We start from the raw sequence: 25,524 nt of genomic DNA on the forward strand, positions 1-25,524 counted from the left end.
TATTGGTCACCACTTACACCGGGTCCTCTTTCTCTTCGCTTCTCCTCCATCACCTGCGAATCCCTCATCCGGTTAATGAGCACATCATCACGATCCGAACACAGACTTTGGACCAATTCTTTTACTTCCTCCTTTATCTCTTTCTTATCGTCTCTCCGTTGCTTCTTAATTTCGCTCACCCCTTCTTCCACTTCTTCTAATTTCTGCTTCACCTCCTTCATCTCCTCGTGCGCCCCCTTAAGTTCTTCCTCTAACTCCACCTTATTTTTTTCTATGTGCTCCCGCACCTCCCGCTCTTTAACCTCCATCACCTCTACCACCTTGTTCATTTTCCTCGTCAGGTCCTCATGTACCGTCTGACACTCTTTTTTAATTACCCCTACGTCCTTTTTCATCTCCTTCTGTGTCGATTTTAAACCCTCTATTACCGCTGTGTTCTTCTTTACCTGGTCCCCCAACTCCTTTTGTCCCACTGTCAGTTGTTCTACTCCCAGCGTCAACTCCTCTATACCACCTTGCAATTTTACAGTCCCCTTTCTCACCTCCTTCTCCATGCGCTCCTTACAGTGCCTCACCTCCTCGCGCACTCCTCCGACCTCCTCACTCACACCTCTTCTGATCTCTTCTCCCATCACTTGCATCTCCTGCCCAGATGCCACCCTCATCTGCTCCATTTCCTCCCTGTGAGCATCCAATTTAGTTTCTACCCCCATTCTGACCCCCTCTATCTGCTGCCCCATTTTTTTAACTTCCCTTTCCGCTTGGTCCCTCATGTCCCTCAATTTGCCTTCCATACTGTTTTCTAACCCCCTCTAACCCCTTTTTCATCCCTTCCATTTGATTCTCTTGAGCGGCCATTCTGTTTTCTACCCCCGTTAACCCCTCCTTTATTTCCCCTTATCTATTGTCTAATCCCTCTATTCTACTCCCTAACCCTCCGATCTGGGCCCCCATGTCATTCCTCAATTTCTCGCTATTGGACCCCATCTTTTGTTCTAACCGTTCCCCCATTTCTCCCATTTTGCCCCCCATTCTGCCCCCCAATCGCTCACTATCAGCCCTCATCTCGTCCTTCTGCAGGTTGAGGGACGCCTGCATTTGTACCATAAATTGCTCCATGAGGGCCTGCATTTGGGCCATTCCTCCCACTTGTGCAGCGGGTGCGGCCACCGTAGCCATGTGCGAGGCGCCATTTTGCGCGCCCGTAACCTCGTGCGCCAGGACGCCATTTTGCAAACCTGCCGCCCTCACTGCTTCGCTCTCCTCATGTCCCTCAATTTGGTCCTGGATCGACCCTGCCTCACTCTCCTCTACCGGAACCCAGCCGTCTTGATCTGCCATAGCGCGACTTTCAAAATTCGGGTTTTCCTTTTAAAACAAAACAATTTCCAACTGCTTGTAATTTTGAGCGCGTTAAGCACGCTTCGGGCCTCGTATCTCACTCCTCGACACCAATTGTTACGGATCGCGGTTAGATGTTATGATGGGCCGAGCGGATGGTCCACCGCGACCTAACAGTTCCCCCGATTCTTCCCCAACTCACCCGATTCCACTCGAACGTTGGCCAAATCGCGCTACGCTAAATCAATGATGGAAAGGACACAACGACTGGGATAGATGAAACGACGCAAGGGGTACAGTTCTCAAGACCTCCGGAGGAGGATATAATTAGTGGTGGGGAAAAGGGGTAGATTACAAGGTAGAGTGAGGTAAAAGACACAGAAGAGATGGGCACTTAAATACAATCTTATTTTATCCCAGACAGACCACAGACAAACGGGACAAGGCTGACTTACACAGGGATTGATGGCAGGAAGGACAGGTAGTTCGATAGCACAAGGTGCACCTTGGCTCGGGGACAGGATCAAGCACGGTCCAGAAGTTGCAGGGAGGCCTCACAGCGCTCGGAGGTGGCGTCTTTCTTTCTCCAAGCTCAGCGCGCATCTGATGTCACCTCCCTCTTCCTGCGCATGCTCAGCGGGGAGTCACACGCCCTCGGCTGGTTGGCTCCGCCCCAGATGGGACCGGTCCGCCGCTCCCATTGGGTGCGGGGGTTACCGGGCTCCGCCCTTGACGAGGAGCTGACAGGGAGCCCCTATTTGGTAACCCCGTCGAGCACATGTTCGATGGCGGCTCGTTGGAAAGGCCTGGTGCCCTCCCAACACCCCATACCAACCAAGCCGGAGTGAGGACGCGCACTCCCCGTGCTCGCCGCTGCTGCTGTTGTTGTTGGTGTTGTTGTTGCTGAACCGTGAGGAAGAGCTGCGGGGAGGTATTGGGAGGTCCTAAACTTCCTAACGGTGCCATACAATCACATTCTGGTGCAACGAAGAGTCAGAATTAATGGAAACGAGTCCTTAACTGACATAGACTAAGAATAACTAGCACGATGTCCTATAGTTGTCTTACATGAGATGCGGTGAACCTGGGTGCGACATTTGATGGGGGAAATAGTGGGAGGTCGGGTCTACAGAGTGTTGTTTACAGAAAATGGGACTAGGGAATGGGGGATTGGGGATAGTTGGTAAGTATTGAGGAAATAGGGGAATATTTACAAGCGGATATGGATGGATGCAAATCCCATATCCGCAACAATATATATTGTGACAAATCACTGAATCTAATTAAGTTATTCGCATCTGTAGGGTTTGGATAATTGATTAATTTAGAAGTATTCTTCATATTAATATTTTTACTTATACTATTGTTACGGTCCGCGGATTAGGATGTTATTTTTACCGAGCGGAGGTATAACCGTGGCCGAACTGTTCTTCCCCGATTCACCTGATTTACCCAAACATTGGCCGTATCGCGCCACCGCTATTCAATCGGGAAAAGACTAAGACGATACGGATGTGAAGAAAAGGAAGACGAAGGCAAAGAAAGGTTTGAAATACGATTACTATTTATTATTATTTACAGGCTCAAAGTAACCAAGGAGAAGGAAAGATAATAAAATAATATACAGAAGCTTTTAGAGACACAGGGAAAATACTAGCTTATCTAACAGGATTACTTACTACCCAGGACAGAACAAACAAAGACACAGACTCACGCGGGGAATTGCAGAGTGGATTGGCTGGAAGGAGGTGTGTGCCTGGAGGGGGAGGACGGCACGGAGCTGGCTGGAGCTTGATCCTGCACGGGACGCCGGGCTGGACCTCGACGGCCGCTGATGCCACCGATCCTGTCGTGTGCGCGGAATCACGGGTCGGAGCTGCTTGGTGGAGCCGACGCGCTGGTGGGGGGTCTGGCGTGACGGGTTCTCTCCTCTCTCTTTCTTGGTCCAACCACTCTTTCTCCACCGACAACTCAACATAACCACTCAACGCAACCACTGACCACCCCTGACGACCAACTCAGCTCTTGTCATGGACCTCTCTACGCGCCCTGCTCAGCCTTTCAGCTCATCTCTTTCTTTTGTACCTCACCACGCAGCTCAGCTCAGCCTTTCAGCTCCTCTCTTGGACTCATCTGCTTGTCTCCTCGGGGAACGCCCCGCGGTGGGTTATATAGGCCCCGCCCCTCAACCTTTTCGAACCTCCCCCAAACGCTCTTCCTCCGCCCTCTCAAACCAAACCCCTCATGCTCGGTTGGTTGTTCGGGGCTGGCTCACTCCTCCCCTCTATGACGAGGTGGAGACACGCCCTTCTCCTCCGACCCTGCCTCGTGGTCAATGGCGGCAATTGGAGGGGATGTAATTGGCAATGGCAATTGAGGCCTGGCAATGACGAAAGGGGAAATGGAGGTTTTGGGAATGGGAATGAAGGGAATCTACTCTTATTTCACTCGGTGCAATGGAGTATTTAACTTAATGGGAGACACAGCCTTACCCTAAGACACATAATAAGATATAAGCTACTGAACAAGGGTTTTATCGGGTCCTGCAATGTGGTGTTTATGGAATAACTACCGAGATGCCCTTTTTATCTTTACACAACTCCGGAGGCAGGAGGCGCAGAATAAACAATAATAATAATAAAGCACACAATAAATAAATACAGTCCTCATATCCGCAACACTATATTTTTGTCGTTCAGCCTGTGCCTTTGTATAATAATTTGATAAATCAATATCCTGAAAGGATTTTCCAAAGATAGAACCATCTTTTCCAACATAAGTCATTTATATTAGATTAAAAATGATATCATAAAAATTTTCATTATTGTTGAGTTGAAATAATACATATAAACATAATTGACCACAACATTTAGAATTAATTTCTTGAACTTGAAATGTTTGATAAACACCATTCTGTAAGAATTGTATTACTTCAACAGGCGGTGGCATACCATAACTATCAAAATAATATTTATCCTGACTATTATGAATACAAACCCAATGAGAACCATTCTGTGTCTAAATTCATAATAATATTCATTGTATTCTTGGACAACTTTTTAAATTCATCTCTCATACAAATAACCACATTATCAATTTTTTGTTTTTTACAATATTTAGTAAGTTCTATATTTGACGTTGTATTCTTTCCAAATTGTTTAAACCATTTATCCATTTATTTATGAGAAAGATATAACCCATTACCCCTTTTAGTTAGTTTAACACCCGCTTGAGCGATAGAGGAAAGCATATCTCCAACTAACAATCTCGCTTTATCAGGTAGACTTTCAAGTTTTTGAGCAAAATCCCCAATTACACCACTTCCACTAATTTGTTTCTCCAACTCCTTGTTATGTCTTTCCAATTCTTTTTGAGCTTTTAGTTGTGCCTTCCTTTCGTTAGCAGTTTTTACCGCTGCTGAAATACCACCAGTCAATGCTCCCGCCGCACTTAAACCAGCAAATAAAGGAATTAGAAACGGGAGAAATCCTCCCTCTTGTATTGAATATTTCTTTAACATAGGTTTTGTCATTTTAATTTTAAGTGAACCAGCATCATTTAGTGTTTTTACCTGCTCTCTTGTGAGTAAAACATCAATTCTTACTGCTCCTTTTCTTTGAATTGTATTAACGTTAATAATACAAGGCTTTTGATTTTGAATACAAGATGTTAATTTATTAAGATTGATTTGATTAACATATACCAGTTCTTTCCTACTCATTTATTTATGAGAAAAAACCTATGTGATATTAATCATAACACCATTATCTGTATTAATCTATAATTCTGTTTCCTCCAAAAGCAAACAATAAGCATCAACTTCTTCATTCTCTCCTCTTTCAATGTATAGAGAAGTATCCACTCTATTAGACTTTATAGTTTCCTTTTGAGAACTCAGGTCAATTGTGTAGATTGTATAAAGTTTTTGAAACGCAACCATATCCAAAATAGGTTCATTATTACCGTTGCTTTCACACACCTTTTGGTAAGACTTGTAGGCTTCCGCATAATCATTTTTTTCCCAATCAATTTCCAATCTATCTCGCGGATAAAATGTTCCATCAAGAGAAACCCGAAGTTGTTTCACCTTAGCATTATCACTCAGCGCATTATTCTTATCAGTACCCTCCTCTCCATCTGGTTTCTTAAAAATGAGCCATAGGTATCGTGGCTTTCCTTCAAGAACACCCAAATTCCAAGTGTAGGTAGTGTGTTCCAGTTTAACGTGTTGACATCTTCTTTTAAGGTATGATACATTTAGCGGTTTCTTTGAGTTAAGTCTTCTATTTAACATCTCTTCCATTTTAAGATTAGGAGTATATTCACTAATATACCAACACAAATCATTAATAACAAATTTATTATTGTCGCCAAAAGCATTTTCAGCCCCAAAAAGCAATCTATTTACATTATCATTCCTTTGTAGTTGAAATCTAATTTTAAGACCATACAAAACTTTATCATAATCACAAAATCCAAATATACCTTTCAGAGGTACTGCTACGGTAAAACTATTCTCTGCTTTTGTATCATCATTAAACATTGACTTCCTTTGACTATAACCAGGGTCAGCATTTGTTCCCGTTGACATATCAGGAATAAAACCTTCAACAGCTCCCTTACCCATTCTATCACTAAAGGAATATAGTGTAAATTTCATCATTTCAGATATAGCAGAGACATAATCAACCGCTTCAACCTCTTGTGTTCCAATATACAGGCGGACACTATCAAACATTTTCCAGAAGAAATCATTTACGAGTGTAGCATTAGTATTATTCGCAGCCTTAGTGAATTTAAATTTACACAGCAAGAAACTATCAGCTATATTCAAGTAAGTTTGTTGATTATTTATTTCAAAACTTTTTGTTCCGTTTGAATTCCAGTCTGTTCCTGTTATAGCATTTACCTTAAAATAGTCTTCCTTTTTAGTAGAGTTTGAAATGATAATCGTATCATCCAAATCATAGATACTATCAATCGCTTCCATACTTGTATTTATATAGCATTAAAATCGTTGAAACCCTGACCCAAGTATTTTAATGATTTTTTGTCGTTCTTGTGAAGATAGTTGAGTTTTACCTTTTTTTATTTCTTTGATTGCTTGTAATTTATGAGACTCCTTTTGAGCATCTTTTATATGCTTTATAGCACCCGCAACTGAGCCCACGGCTGAAGCAGTTGAACCAATTAGGTCTTTATGTTTAAGGATGGTTGAACCAATACCCATTAGAGTATCAATTATCCCATCTCCTTTATTTCTGAATTGATGTCCCACACCCCATTGTCTCTTTGGTTTATAGTATCCTCTACCAAGAAACATACCTTCACCCTTATAGTATGGTGAAAGGAACATCCCATCCCCTGTAATTATTTTATATTTTCCCAACTCGTGTTTTCTCACAATAACCATTATTTATTTATTGAAAAACTTCACGTCGGTGAATTCTGATGGATATAATTTCATCATTAAAGGATATCATACGATTATCTTGGTCGGTTATCCTAAAATTTACTCTGTATATGGTTTTTCCTGACACAGGTAAATAGACAAGATTTTTTGGTTCCATATTAAATTTATAACCAATCGGGGTTGAGTATGCACTGAATGAAAATATTGTATTTGTTCTTATTCCATCGTTATAAGCACCATCAATCAAATCACAATGAATTAATACTGAATTTATACCGGAGGATATTTGAATGACATTATCACTGTAAGACGTCCCGTTAATTTCAATCTTTTTAGAAGAGAAACCCAATAGCTCTCTGAACGAATTTTCAATCGTGAAATCAACTTTATAATTATTTTTAAGTTTAATAGTTGATTTTGAAGTGTGTTTTTGAATATCTATGACAATATTTTTTGGCTCATCACCTTTTTCTTTCATAAGGCGAGAGACTTCTGAAGATATTTGAGAAATCTCGTAAGCACCGGGTGAAACGGTTATAGTTTTATATCCACTTCCTGGATTATAACTAAACTTGTTGTTTTTCTCTGTGATATTAAAAAGGGTATTGTAAGTCTCCATTGACAACAAAGAAGCCTCATATTCTTTTGTGGGGTCAAGTTGTAGTGGGTAAGGGAATGAAGCTGTGTAATCACTCGTTGTGAAATTAAAACTAAGAATTGTGCTTCTCATCTTATTTAATATCTAATAAAATATCTTTGTATTGACATTTATTAATTATTTTCATATTCATCAACTGATCTAAAATGGCGGATGCTTCATTAAAACAATTGTTGTTTCCAGCCTTCTTACTACCTCACAACAATAATAACCTATTAACTAATTGTGATGGGTTATTTGGAAGAAAACTAACACCCGAACCAAGCTTACTTAAAGCATCAATAATATGTTTCTCCTTCTCATTCTTCTTACTTTTACCAGCAACAGAAACTCCATAATCAAGTGCGTTTAGCAACTCGATATACTCTCTATCTTCCTCTCTTTCCATATCAAGCGGTTCATCAAAATAAGGTGAATTAGCATGTCCATCTTTTGTTAGAAGAAACATTAATGTTGGGGTTAATTCAACATTTGGTTGGTCAGAACTTAAGAACACCAATTTATCATTAAATATCAATAACTTTTCTTTCACAAGATGGAACTGTGCTGGTTCTTCTGTTGGAATGAGACCTGCTCTGGTTTTTGAACCCTTCAAATATTCATTGTTTTGAAGAGCTTCTACAATATAATTGGAAAGTTTATTTACCTTCTCAAGATGCCGAAATAATCCTTCATCATCATATTCTAATTCTCCAAGTTCTTGCTCTGTCATTTGACTAAAATCTTTGAGCATTTGAAATTTTTTCGGAGTAAATTCTACCATGGGAACTGTAGGTGAAATCGTTTGTTAAGTTTTTAAAAGTGGTTTAAAAAATTTCTCTTGTTTTCTTTCAAAGGCTTCTTCACCAGTTAGTTTCTGTCTCCTTTTCTTATTTATGTCTTCCTGTTGCTTTACAACTTTTGAAACCAACTCTTGATGTTCTTTAAACTTTCTTACTCTTTCTTCGGTATTCATTTTCTGTATTTATTTATTGAAAAATATCATTTAGTATCTCATCTTGTTTCACAACAATATATTTATATTTTCCAATCGTGTGTTTCATATTATTTTCAAATTCCTTCTTACTACATAATGTAGAACAATTATCTCTCCAAAAATTATTTGTATCTATTGAATTTAACTTAAATAAAATAAAAGTATTAGCATTGTTTCTTATTGAGCGCCGAGGGAGTTGAAAATATGACTGACTAAGATAAATACAATTACAAGAAGAATGTCTCCCTCTTGTATAGTAGCTATCCATTACTGTTTGGTTTCTCTCATTAACACAATCATCAAAGATAACGAGGTTCTTTTTTGATTTATCTAAATCTTGAGGTGAAGGTATATCATCCGTATTATCACTGAGAATACAAGTTATGGGTTTTGGTTTTGATTTTGATTTCTGTGTATCACAAAATAATTGTATTATATTATCAATATTATAATCATTTAGTTTGTTTTGAAGTTTAAATAAACCGATAATGTCTTCCTTTTTAAGACCCGCATTAAAACCCTGTGAGAGTAGTTGATACTCGGGTTGAAAACTTGACTTTGTAAAAATTATTAAATTATCATAATCTAAAAAATTAGGACTAAGGAGCATCTTTAAAAGTAAACAGGTTTTTCCACATCCGCTTGAACTGACTATTAGACATCTCAATGAATTTGGAAGATTTTGATGGTTATTAAATTTTATCTTATTTTCCCAAACGGGTAAAAAATCATTCATTTATATATTTGGAAAACAAGTCATCTAACTTTTTTTGAGTTTTTTGAGAAACTCTATATTTTATCCTGAGTTCAGGTTTAATTTCAAAATAATCCATTATTTTGTTTATATAGTATCTTGTATTAACATTTCCATTGAAATTATTTTGAATAATAAATATCATTAAACCCTTATACATTTCCTCAATACAAATAGTCTCTTCCCTTGTAAGAAATGGTGTATTATCACCATAATACTTAACATTCATCTCTCTTATTAATCTTGTAAAGTAATTCATTTTTGGTTCTAATTTAAAAGAGTTATATATTTTTCTATATTTTTTATTATCATTAATTAAAATTAAATCACAGAAAATACATTGTTTGTATGAACCCTCATTATTAAGCCCTATTCTACCACAATGGTGGCAGATTTCTAATTTATCATATGGAGAGTCTGGAAATTCTAAATATCCTTCAGAATTTATCATATTTATAAAGTAAAATTATACTTAAAACAAAGTGCCTTTTTTAGAGGCTTTTTTAAAGATGAAACTGTGCTTAAAGTAAAACACAAAAGACAAATTTCAATCAATCTCTACTTCGGTGGAAGATATAGAAAAATATGTCAAAGATGTTAAATTGAACAAAGATAAATATGGAAATTTTTGGATTAAACCCATCATGGAGAATAACATGTGTCCTTTTATTAAATTTATGGGACAAGCTATGTTAATGAATAACTCTATTAAAGTAAATTTGACAAAAGTTTCTCCACTACTACTAACAATTTACTCAAAGCTTGAAAAGGTCATTGATAAAGAAGCTTTGAAAATGAATGATAAGACCATCAACGATTCTAGAGGAAACATTTGTATATTCTTTAATAGACCCAAAGATGTGGGTGAAATTAATAATATGAATATTAGTGGTGAACTATCATTCCGTACTCTGATTATTAGAGATTATTTGAAAATAACATTTAATGTAAAAAATATTGTGGTTATTCGTTCTAATGAAAGAAAATATATAGATATTGATGGAAGTTTAATGGTATGTAAATGAGTGATATTAACAGTCAATACTCTGAGAGTTATTATACTGAGAGTCTAGGATCTGAAGATAGTTATGATACTAATAGTTTGTGTTCAAATGATAGTTATGAGAGTAGCTTTATTGATGACTCAGATAGTGAAATTGAAATTGATGAACTAGAGTATCTAAACTTTCTGGCTAATACATAGACGCTTTACTTTAAGTAAAGTTATATACATAAAACATGTTGAAAAGCTCAAAGGTGTTTTACTTTAAGTAAAGTTATATACATAAAACGAGTTGAAAAGCTCAAAAGTGTTTTACTTTAAGTAAAGTTATATACATAAAACGAGTTGAAAAGCTCAAAGGTGTTTTACTTTAAGTAAAGTTATATACATAAAACGAGTTGAAAAGCTCAAAGGTGTTTTACTTTAAGTAAAGTTATATACATAAAACGAGTTGAAAAGCTCAAAGGTGTTTTACTTTAAGTAAAGTTATATACATAAAACGAGTTGAAAAGCTCAAAGGTGTTTTACTTTAAGCACAGTTTCATCTTTTTAAAAGCCTCTAAAAAAGGCACTTTGTTTTAAGTATAATTTTACTTTATAAATAAATATGATCAAAGCCCCGTATTGCAACGTTTGTGAACAAGAATATAAACAATACAAAAGACACCTTAAAACTAACAAACACACATTTAATCTACTTCACCTATACTACTATCTCCTATTCAGAAGGAAACAAAACACTGTTCTGCATGTAATAAAAATATCCTCAAGAAAGGAAATATAACAAGTTAGAGGAGTATAGAGGCTCAAATACCCCAGAGGAGTTTGTGAAACGACTAGAAAAAGACTGTGTCCGATTAACCAAGATAATGAGAGAAACTAATAAACCAATGTCCTTGATGAGTGAACAGAAAAGGGAATTTAGAAAAAACAATGTTTGTCATATTTGTGAGGAAAAAATTGGTGAAGGTCTAAAGGTTAGAGATCATTGTCATCTCACTGGTAAATATAGAGGTCCAGCTCATCAAAGTTGTAATATTAATTATCAACTCCCCTCTTTCATTCCTGTCTTTCTTCATAACAACGCTCATTATGATACGCATCTATTTATTAAAGAACTTTCAAAGACATCTGGACACATTTCAGCAATTCCTAACACGGATCAGAAATACATTTCATTCACAAAAACAATTCACACATCTCCTATTACTCATATCAGATTTCTTGATACATTTAAATTCATGGCAAGTCCATTGGCTAACTTGGTTCAAAATCTAAAAGAGTTTCCATGTCTTTCAGAGTATTTTTCAGATAAAGATTTTCTAACACAAAAGGGAATTTACCCCTATGACTATATGGACTCATTTGAGAGATTCAATGAAACACAACTTCCTTCAAAAGAAAATTTCGATAACAAATTAAACAACAGTCATATATCTGATAAAGATTATGTACATGCACAAAATGTTTGGGAAAAATATAACATCAAGAATCTTGGCGAGTATCACGATTTGTATCTCAAAACTGATGTGCTTTTATTGGCCGATGTATTTGAAGCCTTTACATCTGTTTGTCGCACTGGATATGGATTGGATCCTGCTCACTACTACACAGCACCTGGATTGGATCCTGCTCACTACTACACAGCACCTGGATTGGCTTGGAGCGCGATGTTGAAAATGACAAAACAAGTTTTGGATTTGATAACCGATGTCGATATGCTTTTGATGATTGAAAAGGCAAAAAGAGGTGGAATTTCACAAGTATGCTCGAGCAAATACGCAAAAGCAAATAACAAATATCTTCCAAATTATGATTCAACGAAAGAGAGTTCTTACTTGATGTACTATGACGCAAAGTACTTGTATGGCTGGGCAATGTCTCAAGCTCTTCCTTATGGGAAACTAAGATGGGTAAAGGAAAAAGACTACACAAAGGTTTTACAAGATGTATGTATCTCTACACAAAAAGAATTGGATGATTCAAAGGTTGGTTATTATTTTGAGGTCGATTTAAAATATCCTGAAGAACTTCATATCAAACATAAAGATCTTCCATTTGCTTGTGTGAAAGAAAGTCCAAAGAAAGAATGGTTGAGTGATTTATCAACGATCGTTTGATATAGGTGAATCAACAGAAAAATTACTTACTACATTATATAACAAGAAAAATTATGTACTACACCAAAGAAATTTGCGACAATATTTATCAAAAGGTCTAAGAGTAGAGAAGATCCACAGGGTGCTAAAGTTCAATCAAAGTCATTGGTTAAAGGGGTACATTGATTTTAATACACAAAGAAGAACAGAGTCAAAAACAAATTTTGGGAAAGACTTTTATAAATTGATGAATAATGCGGTGTTTGGTAAGACCATGGAGAATGTGAGGAAAAGACAAAATATCAGACTAGCAACATCTTGGGAACAAGCATCAAAATTAATTAATAGACCGAGTTTTACTAGAGCTGAGGTCTTTACTGAGAACTTTTGTGCGATCCATTTGGTTAAAGAGAGTATTGAAATGGACAAACCTATTTACATTGGAACATCAATTCTTGACTTGTCAAAGTCATTAATGTATGATTACTTTTATATTAATCTAAAATCAAAGTATAAGGATAATGTGTCATTGTTGTATATGGATACTGATAGTTTTATTTTGAAAATTAATACTGATGATGTTTATTCAGACATGAAAAAGGACATTAATATCTATGATACAAGTAATTACAGTCCAGAGAGTGAGTTGTTCTCTTCTAAAAATAAAAAGGTGATTGGAAAGTTCAAGGATGAATTGGAAGGAAATGTTATGAGTGAATTTGTGGGATTGAGGTCGAAGGCTTATGCTTATAAATACATTGTGAATAACGTTGAAAAGACTGATAAGAAGTTAAAAGGTGTAAAGAAAAATGTCATTAAAGAAACAATAAACTTTAAGGATTATTATAACTGTTTAACAACAAAGAAAGAAGAGTTTAGAAAGCTTAATGGAATAAGAAGTTATAAACATCAATTATATTCAGAAGAGGTGAATAAGAAAGCATTGGGGGCTTTTGATGATGAGGTTTATTTTAGAAAATGGAATTGATAGTCTCCCATATGGTTATATAAGTATATAAGTGATAAGATATATAAGTGATAAGATATATAAGTGATAAGATATATATAAGTGATAAGATATATATATAAGTGATAAGTTAAAAAGGGGGGTTAGGGATTTTAATGGGCTACTGCCACCTTTTTTACTATTATGTAAATGACAGAACCAAGTATCAACCAGACTAAAGAGTGGAGGTGTAATCAACCTTGGTATATAAATGGAAAACATAACGAATGTGAAAAATTTCAGATTCAAGAGGTTGAGAGAATCACTGGTCAGAAGGTTCTCAAGACGGATAAACGTATTCATTTGTTAAGTGGGGTAATGGAGGGCGGGAAGAAAAATATATTAGAGTGGAGTGAGAACTTTAATGGTTATCAATCGGATAATAAATATTATAATTTTAAAATGGTATGTGGGAGAGTATGTTGAAGAGTGGACATATGTTGTGTGCAAGGGACGAGATGGAAGGGAAGTGGTGTGAGAATGGTGAAGGGTAGGCAGGGACAGAAATACAAGTTTGTGTGGAAAGGGTGCCCGGAGGGTGTGAATGGTGTTGGTGTCCTGTTTTCTGAGGAGTTTGTAGACAGTGTGGTGAGTGTGACTCGAGTGAGTGATAGGTTGATGATGGTGAAAATGATGATTGGAAAGCTCTTGGTGAACGTCATCTCGGGATATGCTCCGCAGGTTGGTCGAAGCGATGAAGAGAAGGACAAGTTCTGGTGTGCGATAGAGAAGCTGATGGAAAACGTGAAAGATGAGGAAGTTGTTGTGGTGGGAGGAGACCTGAATGGACATGTGGGAAGGAGTATGGATGGTTTTGAGGGAGTTCATGGGGGTTACGGATATGGTGTGAGAAATGGAGAAGGTGAAAGGATTTTGGAGTTTGCTGATGGAGCTGATTTGTTGATTTGTAATACTCAGTTCCAGAAAGAGGACAATAAGCTTGTTACATACACGTCAGGTGGGTCAACGACAACCGTTGACTACCTGATGGTGCGTCGGCGAGATAGGGGGCACCTACGGGACACAAAGGTGATCCTGGGGGAGGAGGCTGTTTCACAGCACCACTTGGTTGTCTGCGACATAAGGGTGAAAGGTGCGAGGAGAGCTCGGCGGGTGAAGTACCAACCGAGAATGAAGGTGTGGAGGTTGAAAGAGGTGACAGTAATGGAGGTATTAAAAGAGAGGCTGAGTAGGGTAGAGGATGATGTGGTTGAGCTTGAAAGTGGTTGGATGTCAATGAAAGCTAGTCTGTTGGGAGCCGTTGGTGAGGTATGTGGATGGACAAAAGGACCACCGAGGCACTCGGAAACATGGTGGTGGGATGTTGAGGTTGGAAAGAGGATTGATGAGAAGAGGAAGAAGTTCAAAGAGTGGCAGAAGGCGAAGGGTACGGGAGCAGAAACAGCAGAGCATGAAAGTTATAAGGCAGCCAGGAAGGCTGCAAAGAAAGAGGTAGCAAAGGCGGAGGAGGCATGTAGGAAAATGTTCGGAGAACGCTTGGATTCGGAAGAGGGTCAGAAAGCAGTATTCAGGATTGCAAAGCAGATAGCGAAAGAGAGGTGTGATGTGATGGGGGTGAGTTGCTTGAAGGATGAAGTGGGACAAATTGTTGTCGACCCAGATGGAATTAATGGAAGATGGAAAAGATATATGGAAATGCTGTTGAATACAGAGAATGAATGGGATGGAAACATAGAGAGTAACCCAGTTTTAGGACCGGCAGAGAAGATAACTGAGAAGGAAGTTGAGGAAGCGATAAAAGCAATGAAGAGTGGAAAAGCGGGAGGGCCGACGGGAGTTGTGGGAGATATGTTGAAGGCAGCAGGAAGTTGGGGTGTGAAGAGAATGACAGAGATCTGTAATTTGGTGGTGAAAGAAGGCCGCATTCCAGTGGATTGGGAACTGAGTACCCTCGTCCCTCTATACAAGGGGAAAGGTGACCCTCTGGAGTGTGGCTCGTACCGAGCGATAAAGTTATTGGAGCATGGAATGAAGGTATTGGAAAGGGTGTTGGAGAGGAGGATAAGGAAGAAAGTGAAGATCGACGAAATGCAGTTTGGATTTATGCCAGGAAGAGGAACGACAGATGCGCTTTTCATTGTGAGGCAGTTGCAGGAGAAGTACATGGATAAGAGGAAGAAGTTGTTTTTTGGGTTTGTTGATCTGGAGAAAGCATTCGATAGGGTTCCACGCAAAGTATTGACATGGGCATTGAGGAAGTTAGGAGTGGAGGAATGGTTGATCAGAGTAGTGATGGCAGTGTACAAAAGAGCACGCACAGCTGTAAGGACGAAGGACGGGAACAGTGGTGAGTTTGAGGTGAAGGTGGGAGTGCATCAGGGGTCGGTACTATGTCCACTACTATTTGTAGCTGTGATGGAGGTGCTGGATCAGACCGTAAAGGAGGGTTTACCGTGGGAGTTGTTGTATGCAGATGATCTGGTGTTGATTGCGGAAAGTATGGATGGACTGAAGGAAAAGATGAACAAGTGGAAGGAATGTATGGAGACAAAAGGTCTGAAGGTGAATATCGGAAAGACAAAGGTGATGGCAAGTGGTAAAGCATGTGGTGAGGTGGAAAGAACTGGGAAGTGGCCGTGTGCTGTGTGTAGGAAGGGTGGCAGAGTGAACTCCATTCAATGTACAATGTGTGCTGAGTGGGTTCATCAAAAATGTAGTGGTCTGAGAGGGTCATTAACCAGTGTGGCAGCTACATTCAAATGTAAGGTGTGCACAGAGGGAGCTGCAGATGGAGGAAATGTTGAGTTGGATCTTGGAGACGGCGTGAAGCTGGAAGGTGTGAAAACATTTTGCTACCTCGGAGACATGCTGAATGGAGAAGGCGGATCAGACTCGGCAATGGTTGCTCGAGTGAGATGTGCATGGAAGAAGTTTCGGGAACTGAGTGGCGTGTTGATGAGGAGAGTGTCGCTGAAGCTGAAGGGAAAGGTGTATGCTGCATGTGTGAGAAGTGTTATGATTTATGGGAGCGAGACATGGGTAATGAACGTAGAGCAGCAACGAAGGCTGGAAAGGGTGGAAATGCGAATGGTTCGATGGATGTGCGGAGTATCGTTGAGAGAGAGGAAGACAAATGATGAATTGCGAAAGATGATGGGAATATTGCCTGTGATTGATGCTGTGAAGAGAAAAGGTTGAGATGGTTTGGTCATGTGTTGAGGAAGGATGAAAGTGACTGGTTGAGAAGAGTGATGGAAGTTAATGTAGAAGGAAGTAGAGGACGGGGAAGACCGAGAAAGACTTGGCTAAAGATGGTGGAAGAAGAAATGCGGGCAAGGGAGTTAACAAGGAGAGATGCAGAAAATAGGGCAAAATGGAGAAGATTGTCATGGGGACCGTAAGGCTAACCCCCGCTCTAGCAGGAAACATGGCCTTAAAATGCATGTTGTGTGTTGTGTATGTGGGAGAGGAGGAGGTCAAACAAGAACCCTCCGTGAAACATACCACTTTATACTTTCACAACAAAAGGTTAAGGAACCTGTATACTTTATAAATATACTTGATGGGGATGAGTTCTATAGGAGAATGGACCTCTTTAAAAAGTTAGAAAGAGATAATATATTTATAGGCTCATTAGTAGAGTGGTCTAAGGAACTACATTAAGGGGCTAGTGGGGGAATAGGGTAAAAATTACATGTAACTGAGAAGGATCATAGGTTCATAAGGCTAGAAGGATTATCTATCTATAATTCCAGTAATCTCTGTCTGTACGTTTGTTTGTCTGTGACCGCTGTTTCTCGACAACCACGGGTCCGATATACTTTTAACTTGCCAGGTATATTGCTGGGGACCCGAGGATGTGCCTTTTCAAGGTTTCATATTAATCGGACAATTACTTACCGAGCTATGTCCAAAAAACGATTCAACCAATCAGAGAGCAGCGAACGATCGCGTGTGCCGAACGTGGCGGGCACACTCTGCCTCGGATGGCACATTTGAGAGCGTATTCATTTATTTCACGTTTGCAACCTATGTTGGCGTTAAACTATGTTTTACAACTAATAAAAACGAATTTGCGATTCATTCGCTTTCCTGCGCGTTTGTGCACGCGATGGCGATTTCTTTACCAAACTCCGGAAGCCGTTCGCTTTGGACCAAACCATTGCATGTAAATAGAGGGGGGGGGATTGTCACCACTCGCAAGCCGTTCGCTTTGGACCAAACCATTTCATGTAAATAGAGGGGGGGGGGATTGTCACCACTCGCAAGCCGTTCGCTTTGGACCAAACCATTTCATGTAAATAGAGGGGGGGGATATAATTTTAGATATAGATATAGTACGGGCATGCCCTAGTCTATCTATAATTCCATTAATCTCTGTGTGTATGTTTGTTTGTTTGTATGTTTGTATGTTTGTATGTCTGTGACCGCTGTTTTTCAACAACCACGGGTCCGATATACTTTAAACTTGCCAGGTATATTGCTGGGGACCCGAGGATGTGCCTTTTCAAGGTTTCATATTAATCGGACAAGTACTTACCGAGCTATGTCCAAAAAACGATTCAACCAATCAGAGAGCAGCGAGTTATCGCGTGTGCCGAACGTGGCGAACACACTCTGCCTCGGACGGCACATTTGAGAGCGTATTCATTTATTTCACGTTGGCAAACTATGTTGGCGTTAAACTATGTTTTAAAACTAATTAAAACTAATTTGCGATTCATCGTAACTGCGATTTGCGACCTTCCGGAAAGTGAAGACTTCACTTCCGGCAGCCAATCACAGAACGCGTTGTTGCGCAGGCTATTAATGTTTTTCCTTTTCATTTTTTTCATTGAATTGATTGATTCCTTGCGCTTAAATTGCAAACAGCCAAAATACGTTGGCGCTAATTGAATAATTGGGCATTAACACTCAATGGCGAATAATCGTAACTGCGACATGCGAACTTCCGGACAGTGAGGACTTCACTTCCGGCCTTACGAAAGTGCCGACTTACTGTCTCGATTGGATCTTCCCACTGTCTTATTGTTAGATCTATCTATTCTATCTTATCTATATTATACTTACCGTCTATATACTTACTGTCTATCTTATAGATAGATTGTAGATAAAGACAATGCCCCAATCGAGTCGTCGTTTACGAGAACGAAGGAACGAAGCAGCACGGCGTGCACGCGCAATGGAATCTGCCGAAGAACGAGCTGCTCGCCTGACACGCGACGTTACGCGCGTGACAAGTCGTCGTGCAGCTGAAACGGATGAAGAACGGACTGCTCGCTTGGCAGACAACACTCGACGCATAACAAGTCGTCGTGCAGAAGAAACGGATGAAGAACGGACTGCTCGCTTGGCAGACAACACTCGATGCATAACAAGTCGTCGTGCAGAAGAAACGGATGAAGAACGGACTGCTCGCTTGGCAGACAACACTCGACGCATAACAAGTCGTCGTGCAGAAGAAACGGATGAAGAACGGACTGCTAGCTTGGCAGACAACACTCGACGCATAACAAGTCGTCGTGCAGAAGAAACGGATGAAGAACGGACTGCTCGCTTGGCAGACAACACTCGACGCATAACAAGTCGTCGTGCAGAAGAAACGGATGAAGAACGGACTGCTCGCTTGGCAGACAACACTCGACGCATAACAAGTCGTCGTGCAGAAGAAACGGATGAAGAACGGACTGCTCGCTTGGCAGACAACACTCGACGCATAACAAGTCGTCGTGCAGAAGAAACGGATGAGGAACGGACTGCTCGCTTGGCAGACAACACTCGACGCATAACAAGTCGTTGTGCAGAAGAAACGGATGAAGAACGGACTGCTCGCTTGGCAGACAACACTCGACGCATAACAAGTCGTCGTGCAGAAGAAACGGATGAGGAACGGACTGCTCGCTTGGCAGACAACACTGGACACGAGACAAGGCGTCGTGCAGAAGAAATCCCTCACCAGCGAGAAGACCGGCAAGTAAGGGATGCCCTGCGCCATCAGGATGTACACCGTGTGAGACTAGAGCAGGCTCGCCATGACAATCGCAACCTTGCTCGATACGATGATACCGATTTCTTCCGAGAGGTACTTCATGGTGAGTACAGGCACGCGCTGAGCAGGACCTCAATATTTCAATGCACTAAATGCTCGCATTGTGCTGCTTTGGTGTGGAATGAGGAGAGAAGAGGATTTTGCTGCAACGATGGCAAGGTCGATCTTATGCATGATCCTACGAATCCAAAACCCGGTTCAATTCCATCACAACCTCCAGATGCTATTAAAAACCTTTTCCTTAACCAGGCCTTTGTGAAGCACGCGAAACAGTACAACAACGCGCTGGCAATGGCAAGTATCGGTGTCCGAGAGATACGTATGCCTGGCTTCAATCCTGGAGTGCGCATACAAGGTAAGGTTTACCATTACATTGGTGCTCCTCTTGCCGATCTGGGTTGTACCCCACGCTTTGCTCAGATCTACTTTCACGATCCAGCCCATGAGCTGGATTATCGTCGTGCCCACACCTCGAACAGTGGCCTGAATGAACAGTTTTTGCTAAGAGCACAACAGGCCATTCATGAGTGCAACCCATACGTCCAGCAATTCAAATCAGCCATTGAGTATGTGGTTCATAATGATAGCACCAATGAACTGAATATTGTGTTAACAGGTCGCACGCGGCGCCGAGACCTTCATCATGGTACCGTCAACCTTCCCTCACCAGACAGCGATGTGGCTGTCATTGCTCCAGGGGCAATGACAACAGAGCAGTTTGGAAGGCTGGCAGTCGCTGTTCACCTCAGAGGAGGAGGTTTACAGACAATAGACGCCATGCATCCAGCGTATGACCCACTATCATACATACTTCTGCTACCCTGCGGCTCTCAGGGGTACCACACTGAGTTGGCAGGGACAACGCCAACAACTTTCTACCGCTACCATCTACAAGTACGTGATCCTACTCATCACTTCAATCTACTGCTTCGTGGTGGAAGGTTGACACAGCAGTACGTATGCGACATGATGGCAAAAATTGAGTCACACCGTCTCAATTGGATTCGCTGCAACCAGAAGTCAATTAAGGCAGAAAAGTATAAGATCATCGTTGATGCGTTGAACAGTGATGCTGAGGTGCTACCTGGACGCCTCACCATTCTGCCACCGTCAATTTATGGGTCGCCACGTTGGTATGCCAAAGAGTTTCAGGATGCAATGGCTTTAGTCCGAGTCAAGGGAAAACCAGACTTTTTCCTAACATTCACCTGCAACCCAAAGTGGCCAGAAATTAAAGAATCGGTTTTTGAGGGTCAGCCACCCAATGCAAGACCTGATATCATCGCCCGGGTGTTTCATATGAAGGTGGAAGCACTCCTCGCAGACATCCTCAAGCATGACATCTTGGGGCATGTGGACGCTTACGTGATGGTGAAGGAAACGCAAAAGCGTCACCTTCCCCATATACACATGCTCCTGACCGTGGTACCTCGCGACAAGCCCAGAACACCAGCAGATGTCGATCGCGTGGTCTCTGCTGAGATTCCTGACAGACTCACAAATCCGGAACTACACCGTATCGTGACATCACACATGATTCACGGCCCATGTGGGGAATGGAACATCTTGAGCCCTTGCATGGCAGACCGGAAGTGCACAAAGGACTATCCCAAAGCCCTACGACAAACGACAAGCTTCTCTGATGACTCCTATCCCCTGTACAGAAGACGGGCAGAAGCAGCACCTGGTGATCCCATCATGAAGACAATACGAGGCGGTGCTAACGTATTAGTTAACAATGCATGGGTTGTGCCTTACAATCCATATATTGTCCTCAGGTACGATGCTCACATCAACCTTGAGATCGTCTGTGCTGTCACCTGTGTCAAGTACCTGTACAAATACCTTGAAAAGGGCCCGGACCAGTGCCTGGTCAGACTAGAGCCTCATGAGAGGATGCGAGAGGCATTACGACATGATGAAGTGGCACGCTACGAACTAGGGTGTTACATCACCGCATCTGAGGGATACTGGCGCATATACGATTTCCCCATTCAACGCAAGTACCCACCAGTCGAGATGCTGGCACTCCATCTACAGGATGAGCAGGTGATCACGTTCAATGACGAAGGTGCCGTACAGAACGTGGCAGAGTCAGGACCCCCTGCAACAACCCTCACCGCCTTTTTCGAAGCCATGAATCTCCATCCACACATGCGTCATGTTCTATATCCCGATGTATTCCAACACTTCACCTACTTGAGGAAAAGGTTTCAATTGCGGAAGAGAAGGCTGAGTTTCCAGGATAACCATAAGGCTGATACGGTTGGGCGGCTCCCCATTATTCCCGTCAACTCACATACTGCCGAGTTGTACTATCTCCGCATGCTACTGTACCGCGTGCCTGGCCCCACATGCTTTCAGGATCTCCGTCGTGTTGGTGGTAGGGTCATGGAGACCTATCTGGCAGCCTGCATTGCATATGGCATCGTTGACAATGACCAGGAGGTGGATTCTGTTATGGAAGAGGCTGCAAATATTGCATTTGGCCCTGCAGTCCGCGAAGTATTTGCCAACATGCTCATATTCGTTCTCAGAGGCAACCACGTGCAGTTCTGGGAAAGGCACAAGTATGTGCTGTGCGAGGACTTCATGCGTGAAGCAGGTGTGAATGAACCAAATGGACGCATTGTGAGTGCAGTGCTACTAGAGCTGAGGAACAAAGTTGAGTGCCACGGCTTTTCGCTCAGTAAGACCTTTGGCCTTCCTGAGCCTGAACCAGTTCATTTCCAGTCTCGCATTCCGCGCGTCATCGAGCACGAAACAGTGCACAATATAGGAGAACTTGAGGCTCACATCGCTCAAACAGAGTGCCTTCTTAATGACGAGCAGCGCGTTGTTGTCGAAGAAAGTGATGCGGAGTGTGGAACACGGACATGGCTGCATGCTTGCAGTTGATGCAAGTGGTGGGACTGGGAAAACATTCACATTGTCTCATATACTCAACAAAGTGCGAGCAATGGGCAAAGTGGCTCTTGCAACTGCTGCAAGTGGTATTGCAGCTACGCTGCTGCCTAAAGGGGCCACCTTCCATAGTAGGACCAAGTGTCCTCTCATTCTCACTGATGAGTCCACTTGCAACATCAGTGAAAATGACACCACTGCAGCACTCATACGCATGACTAATCTAATGGTGGTGGATGAGGTTTCAATGATGGATCGTCGCGCATTGGAGGCAGCAGATCGAACATTCCAGTGGCTTCGGGGCTCAGAGGAACCATTTGGCGGCATCGCAATGGTTTTCAGTGGTGACTGGAGGCAGATCCTTACTGTTGTGCCACACGGTAGCCGTATTGACATAGTTGGAAGGTGCTTCAAGAGCTCATACCTGTGGAGAAAAGTGCAGATACTTCGTCTCAGAGTAAACATGAGGATCATGCAGGGTGCTGGAGAACAACAGGACGAATCTGATTTTGCAAAATTCCTGCTGGATCTGGGTGAAGGGAAGATTCCTGTCAATCCAGAAGAGGGTGAATTTGCTATTGAGCTCAGGGAACCGCTCATTCTTCCAGGTGAAAAACTTCAGGATATTGTCACTTGGGTGTACGAAGACTTGCATAACAACATTAGCAACCCCAAGTGGCTATGCGAGCGTGTTATACTATGTCCGACCAATTTCCGAAGTCGATCAGATAAATGCCTACATGACGACCATATTTCCAGGGGAGGAACATGTTTGCTGTAGCGTCGATACAGTGGAATCTGAGGGTGATCATTTGTATCCGCCTGAGTTCCTGAACACCCTCTGTCCATCTGGTATGCCGCCACATCGAATCTCTCTCAAGGTGGGTATGGTAATCATGCTGCTGCGAAACTTCGACCAGCAAAGCGGGCACTGCAATGGCTCAAGGTACATCATACTTCAGATCCTTCCAAATCTGTTGGTTGCACAATCTGTGATGGGTGTCAATTCTGGACGCACATTGCTCATTCCACGCATAACCTTGAGTCCATCTGACAACATGTTCCCGTTCACTCTGCGGCGTCGGCAGTTTCCGGTACGACCCTGCTTTGCCATGACTGTGAATAAATCCCAAGGACAGTCGCTACACCATGTTGGGATCTTCTGCACACGAGACTTCTTCAGCCATGGTCAGTTCTACGTGGCGGCCAGTAGGGTTGGCAGATCCAGCAGCCTCCGCATTCTTGCCCTGGACGAGGAAACAAAGAAGAAGCGCCGTTTCCTCAGCAACGTTGTTTATGAAGAGGTGCTAACGAGATAAAGGAGTGTACAATGTACATGTAGACAATTTTTATTATTATTTATTTATTGAAGAACAATTGTTTCGAAAAGAATTCATCAAAAAAAATGCACAACTTTTTTTGGCAGTCGTACACCATGTTAGGATCTCCTGGAGAAGTGCCGTTTCCTCAGCAATGTTGTTTATGAAGAGCTGCTAACGACATACAGGTGTGTACATGTGGACAATTCTTATTATTTATTTATTGATTGAAGAAACATTGTTTCGAAAAGAATTCATCAAAATAAGTGCACAACTTCTTTTGGCAGTCGCTACACCATGTTGGGATCTTCTGCCCAAGAGACTTCTTCAGCCATTGTCAGTTCTACGTGGCGGCCTGTAGGGTTGGCAGATCCTGCAGCCTCCGCATTCTTGCCCAGGACGAGGAAACAAAGAAGCAGCGCCGTTTCCTCTGCAATGCTGTTTATGAAGAGGTGCTAACGAGATAAAGGTGTGTACAATGTACATGTAGACAATTTTTATTATTATTTATTTCTTGAAGAAAAATTGTTTCGAAACGAATTCATCAAAAAAAGTGCACAACTTCTTTTGCCAGTCGTACACCATGTTAGGGTCTCCTGGAGAAGTGCCGTTTCCTCAGCAATGTTGTTTATGAAGAGCTGCTAACGACATACAGGTGTGTACATGTGGACAATTCTTATTATTTATTTATTGATATAGATAGATTGAAGAAAAATTGTTACGAAAAGAATTCATCAAAATAAGTGCACAACTTCTTTTGGCAGTCGCTACACCATGTTGGGATCTTCTGCCCAAGAGACTTCTTCAGCCATTGCCAGTTCTACGTGGCGGCCTGTAGGGTTGGCAGATCCAGCAGCCTCCGCATTCTTGCCCAGGATGAGGAAACAAAGAAGAAGCGCCGTTTCCTCTGCAATGTTGTTTATGAAGAGGTGCTAACGACATAAAGGTGTGTACAATGTACATGTAGACAATTTTTATTATTCTTTGTTTGGGAGGGAGATGGGAGGGTGATGGGGCAGGGTGATGGGGCAGGGTGATGGCAGGGTGATGGCAGGGTGATGGGGCAGGGTGATGGCAGGGTGATGGCAGGGTGATGGCAGGGTGATGGGAGGGTGATGGCAGGGTGATGGGAGGGTGATGGCAGAGGGTGATGGCTGAGGGTGATTGCAGAGGGTGATGGCAGAGGGTGATGGCAGAGGGTGATGGCAGAGGGTGATGGCAGAGGGTGATGGCAGAGGGTGATGGCAGGGTGATGGCAGGGTGATATGGCAGAGGGTGATGGGAGGGTGATGGGAGGGTGATGGGGGGGAGATGGGAGGGTGATGGGGCAGGGTGATGGGGCAGGGTGATGGGGCAGGGTGATGGCAGGGTGATGGCAGGGTGATGGGGCAGGGTGATGGCAGGGTGATGGCAGGGTGATGGGAGGGTGATGGCAGAGGGTGATGGCAGAGGGTGATGGGAGGGTGATGGGGGGGGGGAGATGGGAGGGTGATGGGGCAGGGTGATGGGGCAGGGTGATGGCAGGGTGATGGGGCAGGGTGATGGCAGGGTGATGGCAGGGTGATGGGAGGGTGATGGCAGGGTGATGGGAGGGTGATGGCAGAGGGTGATGGCAGAGGGTGATTGCAGAGGGTGATGGCAGAGGGTGATGGCAGAGGGTGATGGCAGAGGGTGATGGCAGGGTGATGGCAGGGTGATGGCAGGGTGATGGCAGGGTGATGGCAGAGGGTTATGGCAGAGGGTGATGGCAGAGGGTGGTGGGAGGGAGATGGCAGGGTGATGGGGGGGAGATGGGAGGGTGATGGGGGGGAGATGGGAGGGTGATGGGGCAGGGTGATGGGGCAGGGTGATGGGAGGGTGATGGCAGGGTGATGGGAGGGTGATGGGAGGGTGATGGCAGAGGGTGATGGCAGAGGGTGATGGCAGGGAATTAACATTAACGAATAAAATTTGTAATGTAATAATTTGTAATAATTTGTAGTAATATAATATAATAATAATAACGAATTCTGCTCTGTTTCAATTCTGTTTCAATTTGGTG

At 42.0% G+C, this 25,524-nt stretch overlaps 1 long non-coding RNA gene across 1 annotated transcript in view; it reads left to right on the forward strand.

The window, feature by feature from the left end:
* The window catches only part of LOC144891366 (uncharacterized), a 68,548-nt gene extending 44,649 nt beyond the window's left edge, over positions 1-23,899 (forward strand). The window contains exons 2-3 of the long non-coding RNA XR_013622887.1: positions 23,591-23,671; positions 23,771-23,899. This is a non-coding gene — a long non-coding RNA (uncharacterized LOC144891366). The remainder of the gene's footprint in view (positions 1-23,590; positions 23,672-23,770) is intronic.
* Positions 23,900-25,524: the final 1,625 nt, after the last annotated feature.

The sequence above is a fragment of the Myxine glutinosa genome, chromosome 1 (genome assembly GCF_964187855.1).
Source record: "Myxine glutinosa chromosome 1, kmMyxGlut1.1, whole genome shotgun sequence".
Classification (NCBI taxonomy): Eukaryota; Metazoa; Chordata; class Myxini; order Myxiniformes; family Myxinidae; genus Myxine; species Myxine glutinosa.